The 14,642-nt window shown below is 39.7% G+C and overlaps 1 protein-coding gene across 11 annotated transcripts in view; it reads left to right on the top strand.

Moving 5' to 3' along the window:
* The window catches only part of ZNF462 (zinc finger protein 462), a 97,761-nt gene that overhangs the window by 63,056 nt on the left and 20,063 nt on the right, over positions 1-14,642 (top strand). The window lies entirely within an intron of this gene.

Below are 14,642 nucleotides of genomic sequence, written 5' to 3'. Positions count from 1 at the left end.
AGCTACATAAAAGACTGGTCCCAGTAATCGGAAATGCATGTCTATGTGAGAGGCTCTGTTGTGTCCAGTTGGAACCAACAAGAAGAGGGGCTTGTACAAGGTGTAGTTGGACTTTGGTTGTGTTGCTGTGTATAAATAATCTACACGTGGGCTCTGATCAAGTTAATTCACTTGGGATACAAAATTGAATTAGGGATGGGGTGAGTGACTGTCAAAATGCTGCCTCACATTGTTATGGACTTGTTTTGTAGGCTGGTAGGCATGCAGCAGACAGTATAATTGAAATGGCTGCAGAAAAGTTTTTTTTTTTGTCTTTGGATGAATATCATAGTTGGAAGAAGAAAGGTTACTGGATGGTTTGTGGAGATTTGAGGGTGTAGCAGAATTCCTCTTGTCCATTGCTGAGCATTATAAAAATGAAGAAAAAGAGAAAGGGCACCAAAATTGTAATAGCAGAGTGCATGTCTGAATAGAACTGTTCTGGGACAAGAGCAGTTGGTGGAACTTCTGCTAATGCTTTTTTTTTCCCTGTAGAAATTGTGCCCTGAGGGGCCTTTCTTAGAACATTTCTTTTGTTCTGCTAGATTGTTCCATTCTTTAAAAGTTGCAAATATATTTGAATTTGTGTGACTCAGTTCTATGTGGGTAGCAGCAAGCATATCTGAAGTGTTCAACTGTATATCCTGGATATGTTTTGGGTGCTTGATGTACTTTTTGTGGAAGTGAAGTTAAAGCAGGGTAGGTACTGAAAGGTTGAGGCAGGCCATCCCCAACAACTACATTGTCCTTAGAAAGCATAACAACCACTTTAATGCTTGTATGCTTCTCTCAGGGCAGTAGTGTAAGAAGGTGTTTGCATCTGTCTCAGTAGTGAGTCAGCAGTGCAGCCTTTCTTACAGTCATTGGTGTTTTTTTTTTTTTTTAAATGCTGTTTTTTGTACCCTACTTGCATGTTGTATGATTTTTGGATATGTAAGGAACCTGTTTTTATTGTATCCTAATCTAGCTAGATGTAAAACGGTTCTTTTTTTTTTTTTTCAAATAAAAAGAGACACAAAAGATCAACAAGTGTTGATCACCTCTGCAACTTTTCTCTATTTTGCATAACATGATGGCATTGAATGGTTTGTGGTGTCCAGCTCTTCTTGAAATGATAAGATTGCTGTTGTGGTAAATTGTTCTTTTGCTCCTGATAATTTACAAGTATTTTTTCTCTTGCAAAAATAGAAATAATGGTGTTCTGACTATTTGCTTTTGTGTGGTTGTTCATTTTTCTTACTTATTTGCCCTTTACACTGACTTAGCAGTTACACTGTGGCTTAACAGTTTTGCTGTCTTATACAGTAAAAATTAAAATTGTGTATGGAAAAGTTGCAAACTGTTAAGAAGAGTGTTGGGTGAATTGCCTAACAAGATTTGTGTGTTCTTTCACAGTCCTTTTGAGAACCAGAACTTAAATTCATGTTACTCTCTGCCCAGAAGGATTGTATGACTTTATTGGTGGTACTATCATGTTGTGGCAGTATGTGTCAAAGATAAGGGTTTCCAGTACTACAGTGTGCAGAGTCAGCTCTGTTGACTTGAGTGTGGGGCAATGGAATCCCAGGGTCTGTGTGCTCAAGTCATAATATTAAAAGACCACTGTCACTTTCAGTAAGGAAGAGTTGAAAGCAAGTCAAACACAAAAATTGTGTGACTGAACACAAGAAAACAGAGGAACAAGTATTACCTGCAATGTGATCATCAGCTAAGGAGAAAGCATACGTGGAGAGGCACTGCTTGTATAAGCACCGAGGTTATGCATGTTTGCTTGTATTCGAGAGCTGTGGAGGTGGCGCACTGCCTTCCTTGTATAAACTGGAGAAATCCACGAGTGTAGTCAATTGTCTTAAAGCCATAAGGCAAAATGACTCAAAAGATGGATAAATGGTTTCACGTTATTACTTCACCCTTAAGCAAAAGCTTTTTGGGAATTTGTAAAATACTTGTTCTAAATTGCCCTGGCTAATACTGTTGCTTTTTTTGAGTAGCTCTTTAAAAAACAACACAACAAAACCCTCTGGCCTAACTGTATTGTAGAGCAGAGTACTGCTCTATATTCATATGGCTAGCAGACTTGGAGCCTCATAAATTTGTTTGTATCACGACTGTGTGCAGTAATTCAAAATAATAGTTTTTTAATTTTACTGATTAAGGCTATTGAATTGCAGGAATAACACAGTACTAAGTGCAAGTGATAAACTAAACAGATCTGGATTTGGCTTCCAATGTCTTCTCAGTCAAGCTGCCATTGCACAAGATCATTCCTTTTTAGTGGTAAGCAGCTCTTGAAATGTAGAAAGCAGCACATTTCGTGTCTGCCCTTGAAGCTCAATAGTTATGCTTTTCACTATTATGCAAACCAAACAGTATCTATCATTAATAACAGCACACATCACAAAACACATGCAGAGTCAGAGTTAGAAGATTTTTTAAAATTTCCCAGTGCGTGCTATGTCAACATCTTCATTACATTTAATTAAATGGAACAGTGAATGCATTAAAAACTGCTAAGTGAAACACCCGTTGCCCGGTTCCAGCTTTTTCTGAACTTTAGCCTTTGCCAGTGGAAAAGAACTTTGTCTCATCTAGAAACTGGAATTTAAATACACCTGCTTGCTTTGCTGGAGCTAAGTAGGGTACAAAATGGGTTGACTAAGTAGTGTCTCTGGGACTGTTGTTTAAGAACTATAAATCCCTTCCTATTCCTGTACACTTGTTCAAAATATGTAATACATAATCAGGGTGTGTGTCTCCTATGCTGCTTGTCGGATGAAATCTTGAGGGGTGCAGAGGATCTTTAGCAGGTTTGCTAAACCAATTTCACGTACTGCCAGAATGAGAGGAAACCTGTGTGGAAGCAAGGAGACTTTTCAATAAAATTCTCTCAGCTGGTGCCAGTGACACAGGATTGTTACTGTGATCCATTAAGCCCTAGAACTACTCAGCTCCCTTTTCTGCTTTAGGGAGGAGGCATGTTTTACATATGCTTATACATGCTACCCCTGTTTTTTATTTCTATTTATTTATTTATTTATTTTAATCAATTTCTTAGTTTGTAACAGACTGGTTTATTTCTATTCATAAAGTATGCATAGCAAAAAAAGCACTTCATAAAGTATGTTTTTCTAGCCTTCCAACCAGGGCAGAAGGACCATCCCTAAGAGCATCACTCTTCACCTTTCTTGCTGTTTCTGTCTCATTGCTATTGTGTCTTAGTGTTTTATGGCTACCACTTTTAGGGAAAACCAGGGAATGTCAGAATCCTGGAAGCCTCACCTGGGAGCAGAATAGCCTTTCTGTTGTATTTTAGGTTGGGATTTGTGTTGTTTGTTTGTTTATTTATTTATTTTATTTGTTTGTTTGTTAAGGTGAGGGAGTTTGAAGTACTCTTGTGAAGTATGATAGCCTCTTCTTTGACTGTTTTTTGACTGGGCAGCCAGCCTGCGAGCCATGACTACAGGGCAAATTTAGGCGATGCTTTAATGCATACAGTCTTTAATTGTAAGGTGAATTGGAAGAGTAGCATCCATGTTAAGGATGCAAGATGGTGGTCTGCATACTGCTGAACAGAAGGTGCCTCTGCTTTTGTAGTCAGGGTTCACAGGGATGTCTCTCTGTTCTGCCTGTTTTCTTGGCTTTGTGCCCTGGAGGAGTAGTACTGCATGCCCACCTTCCAAATCTCAAGTATAAAATTAATGCTTCTTCCTTGCAGCCCTTCCCCAGCCACATTCCTTCCCCAGCCATGTTTTTTGTTTCCCTAACCTAGAACTAGTTGCTGCTTTCCCAAGACTTTGGCTTCCCAGAAGTGCTGTCAGTGGCCACTCTGCTTGCCAATGCTTGTTAAAACTCTCAGGTACTTGTTGGTGTGTCTTATTTCTTGTGGTCAGCATTAAACTAATTATCAGATGTGGGATCAGATGGGAACTTTTCTCCTGCATCAGATTGGCAAGGACTGGCAGAACAAGTGCAGGGCTTGTTCACCTCCAAGTTTACTGAACAAACTTCCCACTGTTCCAGGGCCCTAGGGCACTGATGATGCCCTTGTTCTCTGCAGCTCTCTTCCACTGGTGTATGGATTTTTGGCTTTTGGCCTTTTTCTGCAGCATTTTTAGAAAAGTTTTGTGGCCAGTGGAACAGAGGAAGATGTTTATTCCATCACTGGTTGTGCTCTGTGGGGGTGTCAACTTGCTGTTCATTGTGCTCCTTTCTGGTCCTGGGCTTTTTGTGCTTGAACTGAATGTGCAGAGGCAAAATTGAGATTCAACAGGATGGAGACAGGAACTCGGGCAGCTGGAAGAAAGATGTTGCTGCCAGTCTTTGTATGGATTTGGCCGGCCTGCTGTGATAGGGTTGATGTGATATTGAAAGACTTGCCCAGAGTGGAGAGAGGATAGAATAAGTTGTTAGGATGGAGTGAGTAATAAAGGAAGAAACATCTCCTGGATTCCTTCCTGTTAGCCAGAAATAGACCTTACTGCACCTACAGGAAAAAAAAGAAGCATATGGAGATTCCTTTATTTATTTCTTGAGGTTTTTGCTCATTCTTGGTACTGGTTGTTATATTTAGGGTAGGAGACAAAATGGTAGTGAAACTTATACTGTTGTCCCTGGGATTTGTGAAAACTCTACAAAGTAAATAGGATGCTGTTGCTCTGAAGGGGTATGTGATATGTCTTGACCAATGCTGTGCAAGATAGTGTTTCTGCAGACTATCATTTCTACATGTTAGTAGTCTTCATGTGTAAGCTAACTGATATTCTCCCTGTTTCCTGAGACACCAGTTGCTTTCCATTGATCTAAAACCTGCTAGAGGGATTTGATGTTTGACAGAGAGGTAAAACTCCTTTGCTCATTTTAGCTGTTTTGAAATGGGCATACGTTTTAACATCAACATAGTTGGAGGCTGGAGGTTTGACATTTAAATAGCTGGGTTTATTTTTTCTTTAAGAAATGTTACTATGTTTCAGCTCCAATGTTTGAAAATGCTGCCTGCAGTGATCTGAGATGACTCAGATCTAAGGATAGAGATGAGGTCTTTCCATTGGTAGAAATAATAATGCCAAGGCGTATGCTTCAGGTCTCCTGAGCAAATTACAAGTTGCTGAGCTCTATGATTATAATATGATTTTCTCTAGAATATTATTAGAATTACTGTTGGACTCAAAGATCCTTATAGGTCCCTTCCAACTAAAACTATTCTATTCTAACTACACAGTGTTAATTAAGATGTTTGCTTTGTGGAGAATTGAAGCATGAACCTAGTACTACTTTGTCATAGGACTAAAACATTAAAACATAGACTGGATCATCAGCACACATGTATTTTCACTGTAATAATAGGACCAGTTTTAAAGCAGAATGCAAAAATATAGCACTTTATAGAGCTGAATTTCTTTTCCCTCTACATCTCAAGCTTAGAGACAAGTGAAGCATTTAGATGACAGCAGCATGTGTGTTTCTGTCTGTGTATTTGTATTAATGTTTATACTAAACCCAACATGTGTTGTTGAAGGGAAGGTCATGCCGTACAAACCTAATATCCTTTTATGACAAGGTTGCCTGCCTAGTGTACAAAGGTAAGGCAGCGGAAGTGTTGTTGTTGTTGTTGTTTTAATTTTAGTAAACTTTTGATACTGTCTTGCACAGTATCATTCTGGACAAAATGTCCAGCATATAGCTAGACATGAACAAATACAATGGGTGAACAATTGGCTGAAGGGTTTGACTCAAAGGGCTAGGGTAAATGGGGTAACAGCCAGTCACTAGGGCTGTTCCCTACAGCTCAATTTTAAGGGCCTGTTTTCTTCAAGGTTTTTATCAATGACCTGGACACAGAAGTTGAGTGCACAATAAGTAAATTTGCAAATGATACGAAGTTAGGAGGAGCTGTTGACTCTCTTGAGGGTAGAAACGCCTTGCAGAGAGATCCTGATAGATTGCAGTGCTAGGCAGTCACCAGCTATATCAAATTTAACAAATGCAAATGCCATATTCTGCACCTGGGACAGGGCATCCTGGTTTATGTATAGGTTGGAGGACAAGTGTTGGAGTACAACCCTGCTGAGAGGGATATGGGGGGGGTTGTTGGTGGCAAGCTCAGTATGAATAAACAATGTGCTGTGATGGCCAAAAGGACCAACTGTATCTTGGGGTGCATTGAGCACGTCATAGCTATCTGGTCAAAAGAAGTGATTGTCCTGCTTACTCTTCTCTGATGCGGACTAACTTGATATACTGTGAACAGTTTTGGGTGCCACAGTGTAAGAAGGACATAAAACTATCAGAGAGTGTCCCAAGGAGGCTACAAAGATGGTGAAGGGTCTAGAGAGCAAGACATATGAGGAGCAGCTGAGGTCCCTGGGTTTGTTCAGCCCAGAGCAGAGCAGGCTGAGGGGAGGCCTCACGGCGGCCTGCAGCTCCCTCACGAGGGGAGCGGAGGGGCAGGCGCTGAGCTCTGCTCTCTGGGGACAGCGACAGGACCCAAGGGAATGACGTGGAGCTGGGACAGGGGAGGGTCAGGCTGGGTGTTAGGGAAAGGTTCTTCACCCAGAGGGTGGTCGGGCACTGGGACAGGCTCCCCAGGCAAGTGGCCATGGCCCAAACCTGTCAGTGTTTCAGAATCATTTCAACAATGTCCTTAGATGCTGTATAACTTAGGTTGCACTGTGAAGAGTTGGGAGTTGGGCTTGGTGGTCCTCATGATACCCTTCCAACTGATGATATTTTGTGGTTCTGTGATAAAAGGGGCAGGGCAATAGAGAGGGAAACCTGAAATGATCCTGAAAAAAATACCTGATGAGTTGTCCTTAAAAATGAGAAGGAAATCACAAGGCTTGTTTGGTTACCAGTGCGTAAACAAAAATGAAACAAAACAAAACAACAACAAAACTTGATAGATTATTGCCTGAGTAAAGGGTCATTTCAGAAAAGAACTGTTTACCTGCGGGCAGATTGGTTAAAGAAGCATCTTGCTAAAGCTATTTGTGTTCCTGTATTCTGTAAGTGTAATTTCATTAAGAGATTGAATTTCATTCAACAGAGTAAGGAACAGCTAGACAACTTTTTAGTTTATGCATGGTATGGAAATTGATAAGTACATGAATCCCGATGTTTGACATGTAGACAGAAGGCTTGTTTTTATCTGACACATTATATTCAGACACATTATTTTATTTTATCAATAACAAATTATAAGAACACAGGGTCGAAACGTGACCGAGAGGTTGAACTATTCACTCAATATAGGTAGGTAGCAGCAGATTCTTGGTCTGCAATGTTCTTACTTTAAAAGAAGGCCGTGGGTAAACAGACATGGAAGAACATGAATGCAGCAGGGAAACACAATGCACACTGCATGGATCATCTCCCTATTGTAGGGGAAGTGGCAACAGACAAAGCAACAGGTGGGGTCAAAATGGCATACTGACTTGGCACTGATGTTGCAACAATTGCAAGCAGTAGAGTAGCTACCAAAACAGCCCAAATTTTAAAGAGAGGATTGTGTACAGTGTAAAAACTAGTAAGTGACCAAATCACCTGAAGAACTGAAGGAATATTAAACTGAGTTGAAGCCAAGTAAGAAACTGTGCTGTGGGAGAGGGATAGGTGAAAAGAAGGGATAACTAGAAATTAAGTGTGTATATGATGGAGTGTATCATGGACAACTTGAACAGATCCTTCCAAATCACAGCATTAGTAGAGCATGGTAAGGATTCAGGCAGTGTTCATGTCCATGTTATGCTTTGCCTAAGGATGAATGGAAGTCTTTAAAGATAATGTTAATAGGACCTGGTAGTGTTAGAAACTCAAAAACGGGAGGACATGAAGCTCATGAACTAGTCCCTCTCTTCTGAGGGAAGGAACATGGTCTAACATATTTCATTGATTGTGTTCATCCTCACTAGGCCTTATATAATTCCCACTGCTTTTCTTTGCATCTTATCTTATAATCACTTTCTCCTTGATCTCAATTGTGAAACTCCAAGATGCTTCACTAGACAGCAGTGTGGGTCTGTCGGTGTAAAGGAATTCATAAGATAAAATTATTTATTTTCTTCTTAGTAGATTCAATATATATCCCTTATATGTGATTTTGATATTAGCACAAGAAGCTGCATAGAATATATCCTGTCTCAGCTTCATTCTGAGACAGATATGCACATAAAAGACAATTCAAAGTCATAAAGAATCATAAAATGAGTTGGGTTGGAAGGGACCTTAAGGATCATCCAGTTCCAAACCCACTGCCATGGGCAGAGACACCTCCCACTACACCAGGTTGCTCAAAGCCCCATCCAGCCTGGCCTTGAACACTTTCAGGGATGGGGCATCCACAGTTTCTCTGGGCAAGCTGTGCCACTGCCTCACCACCCCCAGAGTATAAGAATTTCTTCCTAATGTCTAACCTAAACCTAACCTCTTTTAGTTCAAAACCATTACCCCTTGTCCTGTCACCACACCCCCTGACAAAGAGTCCCTCCCCAGCTTTCCCGTAGGCTCCCTTTAGGTACTGGAAGGCCTCTGTAAGGTCTGCCTGGAGTCTTCTCTTCTCCAGGCTGAACAAACCCAATTCCCTCAGCCTGTCTTCATAGGAAGCTGCTCCAGACCTTTCATCATCTTTGTGGCCTCCGCTGGACTCATTCTAATAAATCCATGTCCTTCTTGTGCTGAGGGCCCCAGAGCTGAATGCACTCAATTCCACTGCCCACGTCACTGACAAAGATGTTACAAAGCACTGTTCTCAATACTGACCCCTGAGGAACACCACTTGTTACTGATCTCCACCTGGACACTACCTCTTCTGAATAAGCAAAACTGCGTAGCCCATGTATCCTTCTGGTTTCCTTCTTCTGAACCTTGGACAGATATGTAATATCTTTCTCTTAAATGCAATAGCTAGTCCAAAGTTATCCGAAAGTGGCTTTTACAGATAGTGCTGAAATAAATTCCTCTAAGAAGGCTCTTTTTAAAAAAAATTTATTTATTCACTTATTTAAAATCCTTTAAATAATTATTTAATTAAAAGGGTTTATTTTCTTTCCCATGTGATTACTGTTTGGAGTGTGTGAATAAGGATACAAAGTTTATTTCCTTTTGATCTCATTTATAACATCCTAGCAATGTAAATGTTCTTTGGTAAAAATCAGAATTAAGTAAAGAAGTAGGTTCATACTCTGTTTTTAAACTTGCAATGAAAAAAACGTATACACTGTGGTTCCTTAAGCATCTTCATGTATGTTTTGTTGCATCCCTCTGAATTTTATTCTGTTCTATCATCCTCTTCCCTCAGTTAATTTACTGCCAGAACATTTCACCCTCCCACATATTCTTCCTTCCAGGTCAGTGCTGCATGGCATAAAGTGAACAAATGTGTGTAGTCTTGACAGTCTTTGTATGACACTCTGCTTTGCCACCTTCCCACTTTTCAAGCTGTTGCCATTCATGACTATATGCTTTCCTGCCTTTCATTGAGCTAGTAATTTTGATTTCCATTGAATTTCAAAAGGGATTTTGTACCTAAATCTCATAAGCTTCACTGTTAGCCTTCATAGTACCACAGAATGATTTAGGTTGGATGGGACCTTAAAGATTACTTCCTACTAAGCTCAGGTTGCCCAAAGCCCCATCCAGCCTGGCCTTGAACACTTCAGAGATCGGGCTTCCACAGCTTCTCTGGGCAACCTGCTCCAGTGCCTCACCACCCTCAGAGTAAAGAATTTCTCCCTTACCCTCTGTTAGTTTAGAACTGTTACCCCTTATCCTGTCACTACACTCCCTGGTAAAGAACTTTCCTGGAGGTTCCCTTTAGGTATTGGAAATACACTGTAATGTTTATTTGGAGTCTTCTCATCTCTGCTCTGAAGTTAGTAGCCATAACTTACTCATTTAAAATAATTATTTCTAGTACTCTTTACTTTTAAACATGCATTTTTTTTTTAACGTAGTATTGCATCTTGATTTGGTTTCACAAATGTGTTTCCATTTGTCTAGTGCTTTTCTTAATTCCTTGGAATTTCTCTGGCCTTCTTCATAGAAATCTCTTTGTATGAATGAACTTAGAATAGATTAAATAGCATTCCAAATAGTTTCCTTTTGTTCTCTTTGGGACTTTTTCTTACAGATCTGTAATGTCTTAGGCTTGTATTGGTATTATGTAACATTTTTCCCCATAGAGTTATTTTAGTTATTTATACATTCTATCTGAGTGTTCTTATCTCAGGAGCCAAACATTGCCTTCTGCAGTTTCATTTGTCTCACAGTTGCTGCTCTTTTTTGACTTTGGTTGATGCTCCCATATAGATTTACCAGGAAATCATGATGTCCTCATTTTTATCTGCCTCTGTCTTCTTCTGGTCATTCAGCTATTTGATTATTTGTAGATGGGCATGCACTAAAGATACTTTCCAGTGTACTTGAACAATTGCTTCTCTTGAACAATATTTCTCCCTCCATCCATATCTCTGATTGTGCAAACGTAAATACTCGCATTAGATGTATCAAGTTCTGCTTACCCTGAAAGGATGAAGCAATGGTTTGATTTCTTTCCTTTAATAGATAATTTTCCTTCCATCTCTCACCTGATGCTCAGTGTTCATTACTTAGACATTTCCAGGTGTTGCTCTGATCTGTTTTTCTTGTGTTTTTTTTTTTTTAGGTGTCATGTTTTTGTCTGTTTTGTTTTTGTGTCCATGGTTATTGATGGTTCTGCAAATACCTACAAATGGCTAAAACATCATTTGACTTCCAAGCAAATTTATGTAACTGGATCAGAATCTTTATTTACTTTTTTCTTCTGAAAATATCTCAGTTTTCCTTCTTCAGGTGTCTGAAACATTTGCTATGTGCATGTAATATGCTGCACAGGATCCATGAAAATTGAATTTTCATTTTGCTTTTGCGGTGAGTTTTTGCTGTATATTCTTCGCCCGTGTATAGTCTCAAGATACGCAGGTGTGTATCAAGTTGCATTTTCACCATTGCATTGCATTGTGGGGGAGACTGTGAATGCCTTTTTGGACAAGGTAGTGACTTTCAGTAGTTATGACAGACACTTCATGCCACTTTGTGTCTGCACTCTGGGTGAAGTTTTCAGAATGGCAAAATCACTTACCTGGCACTGAAGTGTTTTAGGCACTTCTGGAAATGCTGTTTTTCTTCCCCCCTTGCGGAGCCACTGTGAGACTTTCTAATGCATTGTTACCAGCACATGGCAGTAATTTAGATATGGCTGTGTTGATGGGACACCATGAGGACAGTCTTTTCTTCTGCTTTCCTTTCAACTAGTCATTTTCTCATTTGGATATGAGAGTGTGGTTGTATATCAAGGGTGAATGCTGTGGTCTTTTAGATCCACAGGTGCTGGCATGGATTAAACTGCCTGCTAACCTTGTTATTCTTCCTGTGCAGGTAATCTGTAGGTAGAGATGTTAGTTCAAAGTTCTAGTCATAAGATTTGCAACATTGTCACTTTTCTTCTGTGTTTGACTGCATCAATTACCTTTAATTTTTGCCTCTTGGCATGACTATAGGTGTCCTTTTACTTCAGAACATCCCATGCCATTAACTTGCTTTTGGAGTTGCACAGTTAGGTCCTTATTTCACTTTGGATAAAATAATTTTTAAAAATGGTTTCTGTGTGTGTGTGTTTTAAAGTTACCAGGGCTAAGTATTCTGTCATTTATTTTCTTGTGGTACTTTGAGGCTGTTTTATGAAAAAGAAAACAGCATTTTTTTGCTTAACATGTAATCAGTACTTCCTATAGTTTGTTTTTTCTTCATTTTCTCCCTCTGTATGTTTTCTTTTTATACTTCTTTTACATTACTTCATATAATTTTGTTAACTCTTCCCTTTGCTTATTTTAATGTCTTTCATCTGTTTTCTGACTTTGATGTAGTCTTCTATGGCCACTTTACTTTTTTCACACATGTATGGCTGGACCATCTTTGTGCTTCTGACCAAGATTGTTAATGATCTCCTAGAGTGCTCCCAACCCTTTGAGCCATGGATGCAGGCAGGAAAAGGCTGAAGTGGAACTTACATTGTGTGTAGCCGTTACTCGGTTTTTGGGCAGTTTTGAGGGTAAAACTATTTTCTCTTCTTCCTTCCTTCTTCACTCTTAACATCTGGGCATCTTGTTGTTGCAGCAACACGGGCAAAAGGTGTCCATCATTTTGGTGCACACCAGCTCAAGACCTGAGTAAATGCAAAGGCACTTATGGTACTTGGTTAACATCTAAGTCAGCTTGGCACACGCAGAGCAGTTGGAACACCAGCCTGCTCTTCCAGCAGGAGTAGAGTAGGTGCACACATGAAAGTGCTTTGCCAGTTTGAGGCAGTGCTGTTTCTTAAAAATCACTGTACCATTGCTCATTGTCTGTGTCTTTTTGATTTTTTGATTTTTGGTTTGTCTCACTAGTCCTTTCCTCAGTTGCTGTTTTGTTGTTGTTTGTTTTTTGGTTTGTTTGTTGTTGTTGTTTTTAAATCCCAACTTCCAGCCCCCATCACCTGTTTCTTACTTGCTCGCATTCCCATCTGTGCTGTGTGCTAAACGGCTTGGTTGGAAACAACTCAAGGCAGTTTCCATCCTTCCACTACCTTCACTCATTTCAGAGTGGGCATGAGCAGTGTGTCGTTCAGTGCATACTGAAGTTCGTGGAAAACCTCACATGACTTTAGTTGGCTTTGAACTTAATCCGAAGTATTCCTGGTGGAGCTGGGTTGCACCTGCATGCTAGCATATCTGTATGGCAAGCTGATTCTCAGAAACCAACAGAAGCCACATACACGTGTTAATGATGGGTATTTTTCTTCAGGAAGTGCTAAATCTTGCACGTCAGAAGGATAGTAAAATAATGAAAGCTTTTGGCAAGGCAAAAGGGGAAGAATATGCAGGCAGAGCTAGGAACATGCATGCTACCGTTGTTTAAGACTCTCCATATAAGCTCTTCAGATTTTTTTTTTCCCCTGTATCATAACTGTCTTAGTTGTAACAGAATGATCCACCAAAAATTATAAGATGACCAGTGTGAATATTTAAAGGTAGGATTTGGTTTTGGCTGTTCCTGATGACAAGGAAAGCTACCTTGTACACTTTTCTTCCTGTGGGAATAATCATGTAGCTATCTGCTCCTGCAGTTTTCATGTACCAGAATCCACAGCTGGAATAATAGACACCAGACACCTGTTTTTAAACCTGCAGATTTCTTAGTGGTGGACATCACTAAGGTTTTGGCTGGGAATCTTCATGATGTGTTGTAAAACTTTGATGCCTCCTTTCTGAGGAAGGGAACAGTGAATTACTAACTAAACCTTAATCTAGTGGGGAGCCTGCTTCAAACAAAAGGGAAAAGAAAGACTTAACATTTGAATTGGTAGAGCTCACTGTGAGTCCTCCATGGTGAGGGAACCTGCTGTAGAATTGGTGAAAACAAGACTTGATAAATGCTGTATTGTAATCCAGCCTCTGTTCATGAGACTTGGATAGGAAAAACAAAAAGTATTTAGTTTAACCAGAATCTTTCATGTCTCTGCTTTTGTCTTTACTGTACACCTGGGGGTGAAGCCAGGGGAGCCTGGAGACATTTATCTCAAGCTTGTGTTTTGTCGGTGTGTTTGTTTTTTTGTTGTGTTGGTTTGTTTTTTTGTTTCTCAGGCACGTATAACCCCCTTTTGTAGTAATGAGAAAAGAGGGTGAGCATTTTACTCTTTTGAAGACAGGTGGAGAAGTCCCCATGCCGAGTGCTGTATAGGCCTGTTTGCCTTTTGTTTCTCCTTACTAATTGGTTAGAATGGATGGTATTAAGTTCCTGCAAGTATGTCTGTTAGAGAATTCCTGCATATCTAGCCTCAGGGAATTAAGCTTTGGAAAATGAAGTACCCATCAAAGCAGGAGTTGGCTGGTACAGTTTGTATCCTGACTTCTTTTCTTTTCTTTTTCTCTCTTCTTTTTTTCCTTCTTCCAAAAAGCTTAAGAAAAGAATCTTTTGTCTTCTTTTCATGAAAGTTACACTGAAATTCATCTGTGCTTTATTCATCTGCTTTCATTTGTTCCATTCATGGGCAGCTGTGGGTTATACAGGACAAAGCAGATGAATTCCTAACCTCCACATATAAGCAGTGTGTCGGAAAAGGTTCAACACACACCCTGCCCTTTTTTGCAGGGGCCAAGTAAAGTATTACAGCTTTTAGTGTCAGTACTGAGATACCTCTGGACTGTGTTTTTCCACATGCCATTAAAATGGTGTGACAGAGTTTTTCTGGCTTGTAGAACGGAGGTGTCTATACAGATTTATCTTTTTCTCAGTACAGCAAAGCTTAGTAACTTCTAAGGAAATGTGGTTTAGAAGTTTGCTTTACTGAAATTTATGAGTAAATAACTTTTTTCCATGATGACTTGATTCCAAACATCCTCAACTCAGAGTATTTGAATTTACCTGTTGTGAAGACCTCTTCAAATGTGACAAAGTAAAATTTCATCTTTTTACTACAGTTAACTTTCTGTGTGGGTTTCTCAAAAAATTCCATGAATGATTAGGGAAGAGTATCCATTTCTTTTTTCTTTACTATTTTTTTCCCCCTATTACATAGGCAACTCACATGT

This window comes from Anser brachyrhynchus (assembly GCF_964034855.1).
Source record: "Anser brachyrhynchus genome assembly, chromosome: Z".
NCBI lineage: Eukaryota > Metazoa > Chordata > Aves > Anseriformes > Anatidae > Anser > Anser brachyrhynchus.
Note: the sequence above shows the minus strand (reverse complement) of the source record. Positions and strands in the feature narration are given on the sequence as shown.